Below are 19,400 nucleotides of genomic sequence, written 5' to 3'. Positions count from 1 at the left end.
CACATCTTTTCAGGCAGACTTATCAAGCTACCTAAAATGACTTTTCCCCGACTAAACCTTTCCCACCAACTCCTCTGGCCTAAACTCAATCCTCTAACAGTCCCAAACCCAAAGCAGATCGACCGGCACCACTCATGTTAGTTCAATAATGGCTTGAATCCTACTTATCACAATCAACTACCTTGTGTGTCACCCCCAATTCCTCATAGATTGTAAGCTCTTGCGAGCAGGGCCCTGACTCCTAGTGTTTCAGTTGTATATTAGCCAGTTACTTTTGTCTTGTACATGAACCCTATAAATTTGTAAAGCGCTGTGGAATAAGGTGGCACTATATATATAAATATTTATTATTATTAATCTAGTTGTTAGAAAATTGAAGATGGGAGCTGCTCAGCGTTCCCACTCATCACCACAGGCTAGATGGAGCATGTGTGGACCATTGCTGGTGTGTTTAAATCTGCCTGCTGTAGTCCCCATTCCCACCCCAGACATGTCTAATTATATCATCACGTCTATTCTCACTAGACTTATGGTGCAAGCGGGGCTGAGCCTTGCTAGGGCATGGGGAACTCGTCTCCAGCTAGATACAGTGAGCTTGTGCAATATAGGCTTAAGCCGAGGGTGAAAGAGGAGGACATTGTGGGCAAATTACAAGGGTAAGCATACATTGGATACACAGATACATGCAACATAGTGTGGAAAGTGGTTAAAGGGCTGGACAATAATAAAAGTACCACTGTATCCTGAGTATTAATCGATCATTGTAGATATAGAGCAGAACTAAAATATTGATCTATAGGTAATTACAGGAATGAGGTGCTGATTACTACCGGACGTACTTAGGCGAGTGGGATACAATAGATGGGACGAGGAATAGGACAGGACGGCTAGCAGTAGTCATATAAGATGTAATATGGGACAGATGTGACCGTCAGCATTAAGTCAGCTCTTCATCTAACCCCACTGGGATAACTGTTCTTCGTAGAAAGATCGGGTAGGTTTCCCGTTGTGCATTGAGCATAAAAGGGACGCCTCCGTTTTTAGATATGTCCACAGACTACACAGCACGGACCTCAAGTGTATTAAATTTATGGACATTGAAATACTGAAACTACCAATTAGAGGACTTGATCATTTTACAACGGAAAAACCGCTGGATATTTCTGCTGGAAAATAAACATGATGTTTTAAGGCAATCGTCTTAACATTTAAGCTTTCACCATTTATGTTTACAATTGATTAGAGACCCTTGAGCCTATATCAGGATACCTACCCCCTCCAACCTTGTTTTTTTTCTGCAGGGCGTTGCTATAGGAGAAGCGGCTGCTTTGGGCCCTGAACTCAGAAGGGACCCACCCAGGAGGAAGTCTAACAGATGTTATTGCCAGGGCCTCCGCAGCAGTGTTATACAATGACATTATATACAGAGACACTGAGGGAACAGAAGGAGCTGCTGATGGACCTTTTCTGAGAGAGCGATCGTGACTCATCACAGGAGTGGGGTTTGCACAAGAGGTGGAGGGTTGAGAAGTTGCAGGAGGAGGGGGCGGTGCCTGTTTAAAAATTTGCTGTTGGGTCCAGTCATTTCTAGTTACGCAGCTGCTGTCCTGTGTGGACTTGGACAGGTGGTTTGCTTTGCTTGTGGTTTTCTTGTCATGTTTCTGATTCTTTATGCTGGACTTCCTAGATTGTTCTGGGGGTGTATAATGGGCTGCATCGCCCCTATACTGGTTTCTGAACCTTGGAAGCTGCTTCAGCTCCTGTTTTTGAGTTATAGTTTGTTTACAGTACTACACATTTGTATTGTCTTCAGCAGGTCCCGGCGACAGAGGTTCAAAGGGAAGGAAATCAACTTCCAAATGAAAGCACCTTGCTGCAAGGATTCTGATATATGTCCTGTCCGACCATCTCTGCAGTGCTGACTGATTTGTAGATCCAGATGACAGGAGTCAGTCTCTCTTCTTTCAGAAACACTCTTAAGTGTTTCTAGGGTAAAACAACCCTGGTCAGTGCACCATTCTGATGAAGAATTCAGGATAAACAGTTTTCCTCCTCTGAGGAAGAGAAGATTTAAGAGGTAAATATTCATTCTAAGGAAAGAAATTTAAACAGAAATTATTTATGTCCATCCATTTGGGGAACCAGGTAGATGAGCGGGGAAAGCTCAGAGCTCCACCTCTAGGGGGCCTAGCCTTCAAAGTGATTGAAGCTTTGAAAAACCTATGAATGGAAACATCCTGGAAAGGATCCTTACTGACCAATTCAGTCCATATTTACTATGGATAGCCTATCAATCCTGAACAGGTCTTCCTCTGCCTGATGTGTGAAGTTAAGCAGAGAGTGCTGTGTTCTGGTACAGATTGGGATTGAGAATAAGGCCAGAAAGTCATCTGCTCAGTTTTCTTCTGTGGAAGTGTAGACGTCATCAGCTCTTTCATCTGCATAAAGTGAATCATCTATTGAGGTGAATGTGTCTCATCGGAGTGCAAAGTACTCAGCTTCAGGCCTGTAAAGTACAACTAAGTGGGTTCCTCCTCCTAAAGGTAATAAATCTATAGCCAGATTATCTTGGAATTCTGTTGTACCTACAGAGACAAAACTATGAGTTTGACGCCCAGCTGTGGTTGCTCCTCCAAGCTGAGAGAACCCTACCTTCAGGTTGCTGTGGCTGCTTATATTGTCTCCAAAGTCCAAAGGAAATGTATCCTAGGTCTAGAGTTCCAGCTATGATATGTTTGCTGTGATGCCAACTCCTAACACATGAGTTGTCAGAAAAATCTATGGCCTAGATTACGACTGGTAAGTTGCTCTCTGGTATGAGTCAAGTACACTCATGGGTTCAGAGCTAGATAGGGTAATGGAGACCTTACCATATATGAAATGATCATTACAGCAGTTCTTCAGTGTAAAGATATACCCTCCATAGGTAGAACATCTGCTCTGACGTTCCTGAAGTCAGTACTGAGACAAGAGGATAGAAAGCCTTGACAGAGTCAGTCCGTATGGCTGCATATTTTATAATCTCAGCTAAGGTGGTTGCAAGGTGAGGAGCAAAGTGTTATGCTCCTGCAATTCACAGCCCATCTGTTCAGGATCTCCTCAGCTATTCACACCTTTATGTAGTGGTGTCCTCTATAGCTGCCTCCTTAAGAACATAGAGAATTTCTGTGGTTCCATACCTGGATGATTGGCTATCTTCAGGCTGCTGGCCATTTATTTCAACACCTGTGCTGGGGAAAGTATCTTGGCAGTGGAGGGTTTTAATTATTTAAGAAGTTGCAGAAGTAGCTTCTATATAGAGAAGATATCCTAAGCCTGTGGAAACCTTAACCTAGAGGGGTTAAATATTTGGTGAACCCTGTAATTTCAAGCTTGTCAATCCGACAGATGGTATAAATATTTCAGAGACGAGTGTTTCGTTTTCCAGCTGATCTGGATTCTGTTGACTAGTAGTAGCTCTGAACTAGGTTGAGAACTGCACCTAGAGGTGCATATATATTTATTGGGCTCTTGGAGTCCCTTGAGAAGTCTCCTTCCTCAAACCCCAAAGACTTTAATGCTATAGAAGATTGTGTCTGACTCACCCCACAGACTTAAGGAAACACTCAGTGTAAGAGCAGACATGATAAGCAGGGTGGCACCAAATCAGAAACCCTTCTTAAAGAAGTGGGAAAGATCATGACATGGACAGAAAGCTGACACATCTGTCTGCTGTACTTGTTTGAGGCTCCTTCAACATTGTTGTTGACCGACAGTCAAGGTCTAGCCTTTCCAGGAGAATGGTCTCTGAATCCAGAGATCTTAAAACAAATTGCTCAGTGGAATCAGGTTCAGTGCTAAGATGGAAACATTCCTTTCCCTCTATTAGGCGGACAATCCCTTGGCAGCAGATATCTTGTCCATTACTTGGAGGTTCAGGCTGGCCTACATTTTTCCTCCAGTTTTCTTAATAATTAGGGTATTGATGAAAATCAGGCTAGACCAGACGACAGTATAGCCATCATACAGTTCGGGCAGATGCATCAAGGTTGTTACTGAGACTTCCCCCAGTGTAGACCCTTGATATGTAGAGCACTCAACTACCAATATCTAGAAAGATTGAGCCTGACAGCCTGAAGGTCGCTAGCCTCGATTTCTATATAGAGGCCTCTCTGATGTAGTCATGAAGATCCTACCACATTTTGGGCCTCAATCTACCAAAATAAATTTTTTCCTAACTCATTCAGTTGAGTCAATAGTATAACTTGGAGACTTTCCCTACTGCAGTTTGTGTGTGTCTAGGACACTGAACTCTGCCAAGACCTAAACAGGTTCAGTTTGACAGCCTGAAGTTTGACCAGCCTCTTTAACTATCTTGAAGCCTCTTTGGTTAAATCATGAAGACCTTTGCCACACTCTGGTTTGCAATTCATAAAAAGTTAATTTTGATCCCAACTCATTCAAATGAGTCAAGGGTATATCAGTGCAAATTGTGTGTGTCTAGAACACTCAGCTCTGCCAGAACCTGTGGATACTCAACAGTACAGCCACTATATCAACCTAATGGTCTCTAAGACATAGTCCAGAAGACCTTGTTGTAGCCAGGTCTCCACTTAAAGGGCTTACACAAGGATCAAGTGAATCTATTCAGCTTGAATTCTATTAAAGGGTGGATAGTTCTAAACCACAGATTATCCGCCTCTTAGGCTTCCAACAAGACAAATATGGAAAAGGCCTTAGAGTATCAACCTAAAAAGTCAAAATTTTGCCCATTCTGCAAATTTTTCTTTGTCACAATAGTCCTTGATGAAAGGGTTCCTGAAAGGTTTGCTAAGATGTAGCCTTCCATACTCTGTATCTGTGTCAAAATAGGACTTTACCTTAGTCCTAAAAGTTTTAAGATCATCTCCCTTCGAACCTCTGAAGGAGGGCTCACATAAATACCTAACCTAAAGAGGTTATTTCCATCTGGCCATGACATCTGCCATAAGAACAGGGAGATCCTAGTCTTGTCATCAGTGGATCTGTACTTCAGATTCCTTCTTACTCCAAAGGATTGTTCTTTGGTAACTATAATCAGGTCTCCTCCTTTCAGTGTCTGTTATGAGCTTTACTGTAATGTTGAATATCATCTCCATTCCCTAGATCTTTCCAGATGTCCTGAGATCTATTTAGCCTGCAGTAAAGAGATCAGGAAGGTTGAGAATTTATTACTTCATTTCCGGAAGGAACAATAAGCTCTTGCATGCGCCATGGCTGCCAGGTGCCGGCTGTTTCATACAGCAGACACCAGCAGCTAATGTCCGTGACTGGCGGTAACAATGATCTCAGACTTTTAACCCTTCAGATGCTGTGGTCAAACATGAGGATCAGGGGAGCCGGATGCATTGTGCGGCAGCCTCAGTCCTCCGTAATGAACTGAAGCTGCCGCATGTTAGCTCCTATGAAGCCCCTGCCTGTGGCAGAGCTTCATAGGAATGCATTGTAACTCTAATACACTCCAATGTTGGTGTATGAGAGAGGCAATCTGATGATTGCTTTTTATAGTTCCCTATGGGAACTCTAAAATACTGTAAAAGAAAAGTTTTAAAAAAATTATTAAAATATCACCCCCTTTGCCCAAACAAAATGTAAATACAAAAATGGAAACTATAAAAAAAATATACACATCATGGGTATCGCCGCATGCTTTTAAACTATTAAATATTGCTCAGATATGGCAAAAGGCTAAACAGAAAAAAAATTCTTAATGGTTGATTCTCCTCCCACAAATAAATTAAATAAAGTAAAAAAAAAAGAAAAAAAGTGATCAGAAAAATACCCTAGAATGGTATGAATGAAAACCAAAGATCATCCCTCAAAAAATGAGCCCTCACACAGCTCCGTACACATAACTACAAAAAATTTATAGAGGTCACAATATGGCGATGAAAAGGAAAAAATAACTTTTTTTCAAAGTTGTTTTTTTTTTGTATTAAAATGCAAGAGAACTATACATATGTGGTATCGCCTTAATCGTAGTGACCTGGAGAATGAAAGTAACAGGTCAGTTTTACTGTATAGGGAACACTGTAAAAACAAAACATAAAACTGTTGCGTAATTGTTTTATTTTTACAATTTCACCCCCACATGGAATGTTATTCCATCTCCCCACTACATCGTTTGCAATATTAAATGGTGGAGTTAGAAAATGCAACTTGTCCGGCAAAAAACAAACGCCCATCCGGCTATGTAAACGTAAAAATAAAAAAGTCCTGGAAAGGCAGGGAGTAAAAAACGAAAATGCGAAAAAGGGTTAACTGTAAGATTTAAAATATAAGTCATGAACTAAATATATGTCTTCTTAAACAGGATTTATCAGATGTTTTATAGAAGCCGTTATGTGACATCAATTTAGCTTTTATATCCAAATATACAACCTGAAATGAAAACAATGTCTATGACCCAATGATATATTGTTTCCTTATATTGTGGCCATATGGCTTCTCTCTTGTGTGACTTCACTAATGATCCCTAATTATGGCTTTAGAAACAAAAACATTTATCTCATTCTGAATGCAGCTTCTCTCATTTGTGAATCTTCTTATGTTTTAGAAGACTTGATTTATCAGAAAAACGTTTCCCACATTCTAAACATGAATACGGCTTTTCCCCAGTGTGAATTCTCTCATGTGTAACAAGATTGGATTTCTGTGTAAAATATTTTCCACATTCTGAACATGAATACGGCTTCTCTCCTGTGTGACATCTCTGATGTTTAACAAGACTTGATTTCCGTGAAAAACTTTTCGAACATTCTGAACATGGATATGGTTTCACTCCTGTGTGAATTCTCTGATGTTTAACAAGATGTGATTTTTGTCTAAAACATTTCCCACATTCTGAACATGTATACGATTTCTCTCCTGTGTGAATTCTCTCATGTTTAACAAGATTGGATTTCTGTGTAAAACATTTCCCACATTCTGAACATGAGTATAGCTTCTCTCCTGTGTGACATATCTGATGTTTAACAAGAATTGATTTCCATGTGAAACATTTTCCACATTCGGAACATGTATATGCTTTCTCTCCTGTATGAATTCTCTCATGGTAAACAAGATTTGATTTCCATGTGAAACATTTCCCACATTCCGAACATGTATATGCTTTCTCTCCTGTATGACTTCTCTCATGTTTAACAAGATCTGATTTCAGTGTAAAACATTTCCCACATTCTAAACATGAATACATTTTCTTTCCTTTATGACGTCTTCGGTGTGTAGAAAGTCCTGAGCTGTTTGTGGATTCTTTACCACAATGAAACCTTTTAATCCTTTTCTGACTTGTACTTGCGGTAACAATCTGTGATTGGTCAGGAGAAGGTTCCTCATAATTAGGAGGATTATATGACAGATCTGTACTGTGAAGCCCTGGATGTACATTAAGGGTAATGAGGTTTTCTCCTGAAGAGCGCTGCAGGATATTTTCATCTAGTGGTAACAGGACATTTTCACATTTCTTACTGGGATTTTCTGTTAAGATAAAAATGAAATTTTTTATTTTTTTTGCAAACTACAGAGTAGACAAACTTATAACATTTCAATTAAGCTGGAAGTTGATCCAGCAGGAAGGAGAAGTGCTCATTCATTTGGAATCCATTCCTGACTTTGGCCAAAAAAACTGCACTTGTGATCCCAGCCTTACAAAGCTTCTGTAACTTCCTGACAAAGTCCAGGATTCTGGTTTACACCGGGTCATGACTTTTATTACATACAGTAAATAATGACTTAACAAAACTTTTAACAGCAACTAAACATCATTTCAATAAAACAAGAAGCATCATAGATGGAGCTGGTGAGGGGGGGGGGGGGCATAATGATTTGTAGCTGGTGGGGGGACATCATGATTTGGAGCTTCTTTGCTGCCTCATGCTCTAGACACTCTAAACAACTGGGCAGATTTACTAATCCTATTAAAACGTACAGAGTAAATCTAGAGATGCTCCACAATTATCACAGGAGCTTGGGCTGGAGGACAGATCTGCTGCACAGCTACACAAGTCTGTCTACCTCTATACCACTTAGTGGTTGGCTTTTCTGTCACAATGGGGCATCGTAAGCCCCGCCCCTGCAGAACTTGCCTGTTGTTTCTATATGTGGAAGCTTAAAATCCCCCCTTTTTGGACAGATTATAAGAGCAGCACAGATCAGTCACTGGTTATCTACCAGCAAGTTCACACAGAGCAGATCAGCTGCAGACATTTCTGTGACTGTCCCGCTGCCCTGAATGTGGCTTGTAATAATCCATGCACCTGCTGCAGAAACAACCCAATACATGGAAATGTCTACAATAAATGTGCCCTGTGTGAACACGCTCTAATGCAGCTGGAACATTCTGGGACATGCAGTTATTGCTAGAAGTCACACGTTCAGTCTGAAGGGGATGAGCAGATAATCACTGAAGTGATGGACAACATGGTCACATTTAGCAATTTAAAGCCGATGCCAGACAAGAATTTTTCTGAATGGAAAAGGATCCGCTATAAGAGGCTGGTGCTCCTCTATTACATGTCACTGCACACACGTGTATACACTGCACATGACGGCTCTTACCCTGTGATATAAGAGGCTGGTGCTCCTACATTACATGTCACTACACACACGTGTATACACTGCACATGACGGGTCTTACCTGTGATATAAGAGGCTGGTGCTCCTCTATTACATGTCACTGCACACACGTGTATACACTGCACATGACGGCTCTTACCCTGTGATATAAGAGGCTGGTGCTCCTCCATTACATGTCACTGCACACACGTGTATACACTGCACATGACTAGAGTTGACCGAACTTCGGAAAAAAGTTCGAGTTTGGGGAACTTGACCCCCAACATGAACCCCATTGAAGTCAATGGGGACCCAAACTTTTGAGCACTAAAATGGCTGTAAAAATGTCATGGAAAGGGCTAGAAGGCTGCAAATGTTGTCGAAATGTGGTTAAGAGCATGGCAAGTGCTCTGCAAACAAATGTGGATAGGGAAATGACTTTAAATAACATAAAATACGTAAAAATAAAAAATAATAATCTTGATCTAGGAGGACCAGGTCCATATGGAGTAGGAGGTTGAGGAGGCGGTGGAATGTGGCGGTGTAGGTGGAAGCGGCGGTGGAGGAGGAGGAAGTAGCCTACACTGTTTTTTGGTTTTAAATTTTATTTTTAAAATTAGGGTACACCCCAAAACATTGGGAAATATAACCTGTGATAACCCCCACCAGTCATACTAAACACACGTTCAGATAATACACTGGCTGCAGGGCAGGCCAGCACCTCCAAGGCGTAAAGGGAAAGCTCAGGCCATGTGCCCAATTTGGAGACCCAGAAGTTAAAGGGGGCACAGACCCGTCTTTCAGAACGTGTAGGCGTGTGCACACATACTGCTCCACCATGTTGGTGAAATGCTGCCTCCTGCTAAGACCTTCCATATCAGCTGGTGGTGCTGGTTGTTGTGCCGTGCGGACAAAGCTTTTCCACATGTCGGCCATGCTAACACTGCCTTCTGAGGTGCTGGTGGTGCCCCAGCTGCATTGGTGACCTCTGCTTCGTCCTCTGCCTTCGCCTTGTGCTTCCACTGTGTCCCCCGCTGTCAGGTGGGAATGCCACCAGCAGCGCGTCTACCAGCGTGCGCTTGTACTCGCGCATCTTATGATCACACTCCAGTGATGGAATTAAAGGGAGTCTGTCACCTCCATATGGCCATATACAGTGCTTACATGGCTCTGTAGCACACCTATACAGGATTGTAACGGTACCTTTGTTCTTTTCTTTAGACTTGCACCAGCAGGAAAACGAAGTTTAATTCATATGCAAATGAGCACTCGCAAGTGCCCAGGGGCGGCATTCAGTGTGTAGGTGCCCAGGCTGCTCTGCCTTCTTTTCACTTTACTCCTCCCCAGTCTCTGCCTTTGCCCGCCCTCCAAGTCTCTTGCCTCATCGAATAGGTCCGGACTTGGAGGGCGGGCAGAGGATGGGGAGGAGTAAAGTGAAAAGAAGGCAGAGCAGCCTGGGCACCTACACACTGAACGCCGCCCCTGGGCACCTGCAAGTGCTCATATTGCATATGAATTAACTTCGTTTTCCTGCTGGTGCAAGTCTAAAGAAAAGAACAAAGGTACCGTTACAATCCTGTATAGGTGTTCTACAGAGCCATGTAAGCACTGTATATGGCCATATGGAGGTGATAGACTCCCTTTAAGGACGGTACGTTGTCCTTGTAACGTGGATCCATCAGCATGGCCACCCAGTAATCAGCACAAGTTAGAATGTGGGCAACTCGGCGGTCATTATGGAGACACTGCAGCATATAATCGCTCATGTGTGCCAGGCTGCCCAGAGGCAACGAAAAGCTGTTCTCTGTGGGAGGTGTATCGTCTATGTCCTCTGTATCCCCCCATCCACGCACCAGTGATGGCCATGAGCTGTTCTGGGTGCCACCCTGCTGTGAACATGGTTCGTCCTCCTCCATCTCCTCCTCCTCCACCTCGTCATCCTCCTGAACTGTGCCCTGGCTGGACAATTGTGTACCTTGGGTTTGTGGGTGCAGGAACCCACCCTCGGAGCCACTTGGGAATGACTGGCCGGAAACCCTACGAAATGATCCCTCTTCCTCCTCCTGTGCCACATCATCTTTCATCATCGCCAGGAGCGTTTTTTCAAGGAGGCATAGAAGTGGGATAGTAACGCTGAGAATGGCGTTATCGGCACTGGCCATGTTGGTGGAGTACTCGAAACAGCACAACAAGGAACACAGGTCTTGCATGGAGGCCCAGTCATTGGTGGTGAAGTGGTGCTGTTCCACCGAGCGACTCACCCGTGCGTGCTGGAGCTGAAACTCCACTATCGCCTGCTGCTGCTTGCACAGTCTGGCCAGCATGTGCAAGGTGGAGTTCCACCTTGTCTGCACATCGCGTATGAGGCAGTGAGCGGGAAGGCCGAAGTTACGCTGCAGCGCTGACAGGCGATCAGCAGCAGGGTGAGAACGCCGAAAGCGCGCACAGACAGCCCGCATTTATGCAGCAGCTCTGACATGTCAGGGTAATTTTTAAGGAATCTCTGCACCACCAAATTCAGCACATGCGCCATGCAAGGGATGTGCGTCAAACCGGCTAGTCCCAGAGCTGCTACGAGATTTCGCCCATTATCGCACACCACCAGGCCGGGCTTGAGGCTGACTGGCACAAACCACTCATCGGTCTGTTGTTCAAGGCCCGTCCAGAGCTCCTGCGCGGTGTGGGGTTTGTCCCCCAAACAGATACGTTTTAAAACTGCCTTCTGTCGTTTACCCCTGACTGTGCTGAAGTTAGTGGTGAAGGTCTTAAGCTGACCGGATGAGGAGCTGGTAGAGGATGAGGAAGCAGAGTAGGATGAGGAAGCAACAGGAGGCAAACTGAAGCGCCCTGCAATCCTCGGTGGTGGAAGGACATGTGCCAAACTGCTATCTGCCTCAGGCCCAGCTGCCACTGCATTTACCCAGTGTGCTGTTATGGAGATATAACGACCCTGACCGTGCTTACTGGTCCACGTATCCGTAGTCAGGTGCACCTTGCCACAGATGGCGTTAAGCAGCGCTACACCTGATTTTGTCCCCTACTTGGTTGTGCAGGGAAGGGATGGCTCGCCTTGAAAAGTAGTGGCGGCTGGGCATGACGTACTGTGGGACAGCAACCGCCATAAGGTCTTTAAAACTATCCGTCTCCACCAGACGGAATGACGGCATTTTAAAGGCCAGTAATTTAGAAATGCTGGCATCCAGGGCTAGGGATTGCGGGTGGGTAAGGGGGTACTTCCTCTTCCTCTCCAGCATTTGGGATATGGAGAGCTGAACGCTTCCGTGGGACATTGTGGAGATGCTTGGTGACCCAGGTGTTGGTGTTGCTGGCAGATCCTGTTTGCGGGGTGCCAGGTGGCACTGTCACTTCAGTGAGGAGTGAATGGATGAAGAGGCCGCGACTGCAGCAGAAGAGGAAGCAGGAGGATCCAGAGACCTTTCTTGGTTTTTGAGGTGTCTACTCCACTGCAGCTCGTGCTTTGCACTTAAATGCCTGGTCATGCAGGTTGTGCTCAGGCTGAGAACGTTTATGCCTCGCTTAATGCTCTGATTGCACAGCATGCAAACCACTTGTGTCTTGTCATCAGCACATTGTCTGAAGAACTGCCACGCCAGGGAACTCCTTGGAGCTGGCTTTGGTGTGCTCGGTCCCTTACAGCAGTGGGCAGTAGGAGGCGTACTGTCTAGAGGATGGCTGCTCCACTTTTGCACCCTGTTCCCTCTTCTGCTGTGCTGATGGCTCTGTGCGACCACCGCCTCTTCCTCCGAACAACATAGGTCACTCGCATGACCTTGATTCCACGTGGGGCCGAGGACCTCATCGTCCTCCACATCATCTTCCACCCAGTCTTCACCCCTGACTTCCTTGTCGGTCTGCATACTTTTGAAAGCCCCAGCAGTTGGCACCTGTGTTTCGTCATCATCCGAGACGTGCTACGATTGTCTTCCCATGTACTCATCTTAAAAGATAAGTGGTTGGGCATCTCTTCCACTTCTGGGGCAGGGCTAGGTGGATGGCCCCGGGAAACCCTCCTAACAGTCATCAAAAAGCAAAAGAGACTGCTGCATGACTTGGGTCTCAGACTGCTTGGCTGATTTGCAAGGGGGTGAGGTGAAAGACTGATGGACATCAGCTGCAGGTGCCAACTGTGGTCTTTCAGCAGGAGACTGGGTGGAACTGGATCCACTGTCAGCAACCCAATCTACTATCGCCTGTACTTGTTCAGGCCTCACCATTCGTAGAGCATCATTAGGCCCGACCAAATACCGCTGCAGGTTTTGTCGCCTACTCGCACCTGAGGAAGAGGTTTCACTTGTGCGTGTAGCTGGCATAGATTGACCACGTCCTCTCCCTGCAACAGGAGCTCCACCAGCAGCACCACGACCTGGGCCATGTCCCTTATTTGACGCTCTCCTATTTTTCTAATTTAGCATCTTGCCCTAAATGGGTGTTTAATTAAAAGTAGAATACAACGACAGTATGTAAAGGGTGTATCTTACATGGCCTGAACCAGACTAGGCCTCAATAAAAGATTTTTTTGCAAAAAATGGCTGTATTTCAAATGTCGGAATCAAACCCCTGTATGTAGAGGGGGTATCTCACAGGGCCTGAACCAGTGTAGGCCTGAAGTAAATATATCTTTGCACAAAATGGCTGTATTTCAAATGGCTGTATTTTAAATGCCTGATTCAAACCCCTGTATGTAGAGGGGGTATCTCACACCGTCTGAACCAGTGTAGGCCTGAAGTAAATATTTATTTGCACAAAATGGCTGTATTTCAAAAGGCTGTATTTAAAATTCCTGAATCAAACCCCTGTATGTAGAGGTAGTATCTCACAGGGCCTGAACCAGTGTAGGCCTGAAGTAAATATATCTTTGCACAAAATGGCTGTATTTCAAATGCCTGCTTTAAACCCCTGTATGTAGAGGGGGTATCTCACACGGTCTGAACCAGTGTAGGCCTGAACTAAATATTTCTTTGCCCAAAATGGCTGTATTTCAAATGGCTGCATTTCAAATCCCTGAATCAAACCCCTGTATGTAGAGGGAGTATCGGGCCTGTACCAGTGTAGGCCTGAAGTAAATATATCTTTGCACAAAATGGCTGCATTTCAAATGGCTGTATTTCCAATGCCTGATTCAATCCCCTGTATGTAGAGGGGGTATCTCACACGGTCTGAACCAGTGTAGGCCTGAACTAAATATTTCTTTGCACAAAATGGCTGTATTTCAAATGGCTATATTTCAAATCCCTGAATCAAACCCCTGTATGTAGAGGTGGTATCTCACAGGGCCTGAACCAGTGTAGGCCTGAAGTAACTATATCTTTGCACAAAATGGCTGTATTTCAAATCCCTGAATCAAACCCCTGTATGTAGAGGTGGTATCTCACAGGGCCTGAACCAGTGTAGGCCTGAAGTAAATATATCTTTGCACAAAATGGCTGCATTTCAAATCCCTGAATCAAACCCCTGATTCAAACCCCTGTATGTAGAGGGGGTATCTCACACAGTCTGAACCAGTGTAAGCCTGAAGTAAATATTTCTTTGCACAAAATGGCTGTATTTCAAATGCCTGATTTAAACCCCTGTATGTAGAGGTGGTATCTCACACGGTCTGAACTAGTGTAGGCCTGAACTAAATATTTATTTGCACAAAATGGCTGTATTTCAAATCCCTGAATCAAACCCCTGTATGTAGAGGTAGTATCTCACAGGGCCTGAACCAGTGTAGGCCTTAAGTAAATATTTATTTTCCCAAAATGGCAGTATTTCAAATGGCTGTATTTTAAATGCCTGATTCAAACACCTGTATGTAGAGGGGGTATCTCACACATTCTGAACCAGTGTAGGCCTGAAGTAAATATATCTTTGCCCAAAATGGCTGTATTTCAAATCCCTGAATCAAACCCCTGTATGTAGAGGGGGTATCTCACAGGGCGTGAACCACTGTAGGCCTGAAGTAAATATATCTTTGCACAAAATGGCTGTATTTCAAATTGCTGTATTTCAAATGCCTGATTCAAACCCCTGTATGTAAAGCGTGTATCTCACAGGGCCTGAACCAGTGTAGGCCTGAAGTAAATATTTCTTTGCCCAAAATTGCTGTATTTCAAATGGCTGTATTTCAAATGCCTAATTCAAACCCCTGGATGTTGCAGATAGCTGTAACTTATAAATAAACATCCGAATAGCTTGATCCCAAACTAAGGAGCATATGGGTGAGCCCTATAAAACCCTAAGAGCTCTCCCTGACTGCTATGCCTATGCAAGGGTCTGAATGGTAGACGATTGCATGCCCACGTACCTAAGACTGTGTGACACCTGAAAACCCTATAATAGTGAGGGGACACGACCACCGGCTCCCTGCACTTAATAGGGAGGGAGTCAGGGTCACCTAGAATCAAGCCAGCAAGTAAACACAAATAAAGAAAAAGACTTATCTTCGCAAACAACAGCAGCAGCCTCCAGCAGTGAACACCTCATCCAGGAAGTAGTATAAACCATAAAGTGAGGCAGTATGGGAGGGAATATAAAGGGAGACAATTAGTCTAAATAGGTGACCCCTGGGAGAAGGAAAGGAGATGACAAAGTGAAACCAAAACAAAGAACGTCATGAAAGAGGTAGAGAAGAACGTCTGCCAGACCTTCTCACAGAACTGGCGGTGACAGTACCTCTCCCTCTACGGGTGGACTCCGGATAATGCGAGAATCCACAATCCTAGAGACCTGAAATTCAAGATTGCCATCAACAACAATAGGAGGAGGAGGCAAAGAGGAGGGTACAGTGGGTTGGACATAAGGTTTTAATAGGGACCTGTGAAAAACATTATGGATCTTCCAAGGCTGAGGAAGATCAAGAAAGAAGGCAACGGGATTGATGACGGACAAGATCTTGTAAGGCCCAATAAACCTAGGACCCAACTTCCAGGAGGGAACCTTCAGTTTGATATTCTTTGTAGACAACCACACCAGATCACCCACATTCAGGTCCGGACCAGGCACACGTCTCTTATCTGCCACACGCTCATCTCTCACTCATCCTCTTCAGATTACCCTGAATCTTTTGCCAAATAAATGACAAAGACGAGGAAAATCTCTCCTCATCAGGTAAACCAGAAGACCCCTCTCCAGAGAATGTCCCAAACTGCAGATGAAACCCATATGCACCAAAAAATGGTGACTTATCAGAGGACTCCCGGCGACGATTATTTAAAGGAAACTCAGCAAAGGAAAAAAAAGAATACCAATCCTCCTGATTCCCCGCCACAAAACAGCGCAGATATGTCTCCAGATTCTGATTGACGCGTTCGGTCTGACCATTCGACTGCGGGTAAAACGCAGAAGAGAACGACAACCGAATCCCGAAGCGAGAACAGAAGGCCTTCCAGAATCTGGAAACAAATTGCGTGCCCATATGAGAAACGATGTCTGAAGGAATGCCATGCAATTTAACAATGTGATTAACAAACGCTTGCGCCAACGTCTTAGCATTGGGTAACCCAGGAAAGGGAATGAAATGTGCCATTTTGCTAAAACGGTCCACTCTCACCAGAATCACAGTCTTCCCCGAGGAACGAGGCAGGTCCGTAATGAAGTCCATGGACAGATGCGTCCAAGGACGGGAAGGAATGGGTAATGGGGGGAGAGAACCCGATGGCCGTGAATGAGGGACCTTGGCACGAGCGCAGGTCTCGCAAGCTGCCACAAAACCCTCAACCGTCTTACAAAGAGCCGGCCACCAGAATCTCCGAGCAATGAGATCCACTGTGGCTCTACTCCCCGGGTGCCCAGCAAGGACAGTATCGTGGTGCTCCTTAAAAACCTTGTGTCGTAAAGCGAGAGGCACAAACAACCTCCCAGGAGGACAAAGATCAGGAGCCTCTGCCTGAACCTCTGCCTCCAAATCAGGATAAAGAGCAGAGACGACAACCCCTTCAGCCAAAATGGGACCCGGGTCTTCAATGTTCCCCCATCTCGGAAAACAACGCAACAGGGCATCCGCCTTCACATTTTTAACCCCAGGGCGGAACGTGACAACAAAAATAAACCTAGAAAAGAACAAAGACTATCTGGCCTGTCTCGGGTTCAGACGCTTGACCGATTCCAAGTAGGCCAGATTCTTATGGTCGGTAAACGCGGTAATAGGGTGTCTGGCTCCCTCTAACCAATGGCGCCATTCCTCAAAAGCTAATTTGATGGCCAACAACTCCCTATCTCCCACATCGTAATTTCTCTCTGCAGAGGAGAGTTTCCTTGAGAAAAAGGCACACGGTCGCCATTTGGCAGGAGAAGGACCCTGAGATAAGACCGCACCTACACCCACCTCAGAAGCATCCACCTCAACAATAAAAGGTAGAGAGACATCAGGTTGTACCAAAATGGGAGCGGATGCAAAACTCTCTTTGATACTAGAAAAGGCTTTAAGCGCATCTACCGACCACAAGGAAAAATCTACCCCCTTTCTAGTCATATCAGTGAGTGGTTTAACAACAGAGGAATAATTCAAAATGAACTTTCTGTAATAATTGGCAAAACCCAAAAACCGCATCAGCGCCTTCTGATTCTCAGGAAGCTCCTAATCAAGCACAGCGCAAATCTTCTCAGGGTCCATGCGAAAACCAGAAGCGGAGAGAAGAAAACCAAGAAATTGAATCTCCGGAACCGCAAACACACATTCTTCCAGTTTAACGTACAATTTATTCTCCCGCAGAATCAGCAATACGTAGGTGGTCCCGATGAGTCTTGAAATCAGGAGTAAAAATCTAAATGTCATCTAGATACACCAGTACAAATTTCCCCATTAAATGATTAAAAAAAATGCTGTTCACAAAATGTTGGAAGACGGCCGGAGCATTCCTCAAACCAAAGGGCATAACCAAATTCTTGAAATGGCCCTCAGGGGTATTGAAGGCCGTCTTCCATTCGTCCCCTTTCCTGACCCTGACTAGGTTGTATGCCCCTCTTAAATCCAACTTAGAAAAAACTTTAGCCCCAACAATCTGGTTAAACAGGTCCGGGATCAGAGGAAGCGGATATGGGTCACAAATTGTGATACGGTTCAGCTCCCTGAAATCCAGACAAGGTCTTAAAGAACCATCTTTTTTCTTAACAAAAAAAAAAAAACAGCGGCAACAGGTGACTTCGAGGGTCGGATTTGTCCCTTTCTCAGGCTCTCAGAAATATAAGTACACATAGCGACTCTTTCAGGTTGGGAGAGATTGTATAAACGTTATTTTGGCAGCTTGGCGCCTGGGATGAGATTAATAGGGCAGTCGTACTCCCGGTGATGGGGCAACTCCTGGACACCACTCTCGGAAAACACATCCGAAAATTCAGAGAGAAAAGATGGTACAGTCTTTAGGTAGAGGTAGAAACCTCTGAAAGAGGCAGCAGCAGCCTCTAGCAGTGAACACCTCATCCAGGAAGTAGTATAAACCGCAAAGTGAGGCAGTATGGGAGGGAATATAAAGGAGGACAATTAGTCTAAATAGGTGACACCTGGGAGAAGGAAAGGAGATGACAAAGTGAAACCAAAACAAAGAACGTCATGCAAGAGGTAGAAAAGAACATCTGCCAAACCTTCTCACAGAACTGGCGGTGACAGTATCTCACACGGTCTGAACCAGTGTAGCCCAAAATGGCTGTATTTCAAATGCCTGATTTAAACCCCTGTATGTAGAGAGAGTATCTCACACGGTCTGAACCAGTGTAGGCCTGAAGTAAATATTTATTTGCAAATGGCTGTATTTCAAATCCCTGAATCAAACCCCTGTATGTAGAGGGTGTATCTCACATGGCCTGAATTCAATATTGGTGCACAAAATGTCAGTATTTAAAATCTCTGAATGTAACCCAAATGTATTAAGGGTGTATCTCACAATGACATCTGCATCAAAGGCTGCCAACTAAATTTGATGTGCCCAAATGAGTGTTTGTTTAACAACAACTGAATTTGACAGCAGTATATAAGCCTGTAATTTATCACGTGCTGATGCTGCAAGGCCTGAAAATAGTGTTTTTTGTAAAAAAAAAATGTGAGTTTTTCAAACCCCAGAAAATGATGGGTGTATTTCTAGCTTGAATTTAACTGAGCTTGCATAAAATGGCCGCTGCCGCCACCCAACTAATTAACAGAATTATAAAAGTTATTTATTTTTTTGGTCAATGAGCTCAGGTCAGGGTAAAACGATTGTGTCCTGCACCCACACAACTATTTCTCTGTAGATCGCCGAGTTAGATTCTCTCCTATTCTCTCCCTGAAATCACAAGTCCAGTAGCATCCTCTCCCTACACTTGTAACATAGTACATAAGGCCGAAAAAAGACATCTGTCCATCCAGTTCGGCCTGTCATCCTGCAAGTTGATCCAGAGGAAGGGAAAAAAAAAACCCTGTGAGGTAGAAGCCAATTTTCCCCACTTTAGGGGAATAAAAAATTCCTTCCCGACTCCAATCAGGCATCAGAATAACTCCCTGGATCAGCGACCCCTCTCTAGTAGCTATAGCCTGTAATATTATTACACTCCAGAAATACATCCAGGCCCCTCTTGAATTCCGTTATTGTACTCACCATCACCACCTCCTCAGGCAGAGAGCTCCATAGTCTCACTGCTCTTACCATAAAGAATCCTCTTCTATGTTTGTGTACAAACCTTCTTTCCTCCAGACGCAGAGGATGTCCCCTCGTCACAGTCCTGGGGATAAATAGATGATGGGAGTGATCTCTGTACTGACCCCTGATATATTTATACACAGTTATTAGATCTCCCCTCAGTCGTCTTTTTTCTAAAGTGAATAACCCTAATTTTGATAATCTTTCAGGGTACTG

The sequence above is a fragment of the Bufo gargarizans genome, unplaced genomic scaffold (genome assembly GCF_014858855.1).
Source record: "Bufo gargarizans isolate SCDJY-AF-19 unplaced genomic scaffold, ASM1485885v1 original_scaffold_2145_pilon, whole genome shotgun sequence".
Taxonomy (NCBI): domain Eukaryota; kingdom Metazoa; phylum Chordata; class Amphibia; order Anura; family Bufonidae; genus Bufo; species Bufo gargarizans.
Note: the sequence above shows the minus strand (reverse complement) of the source record.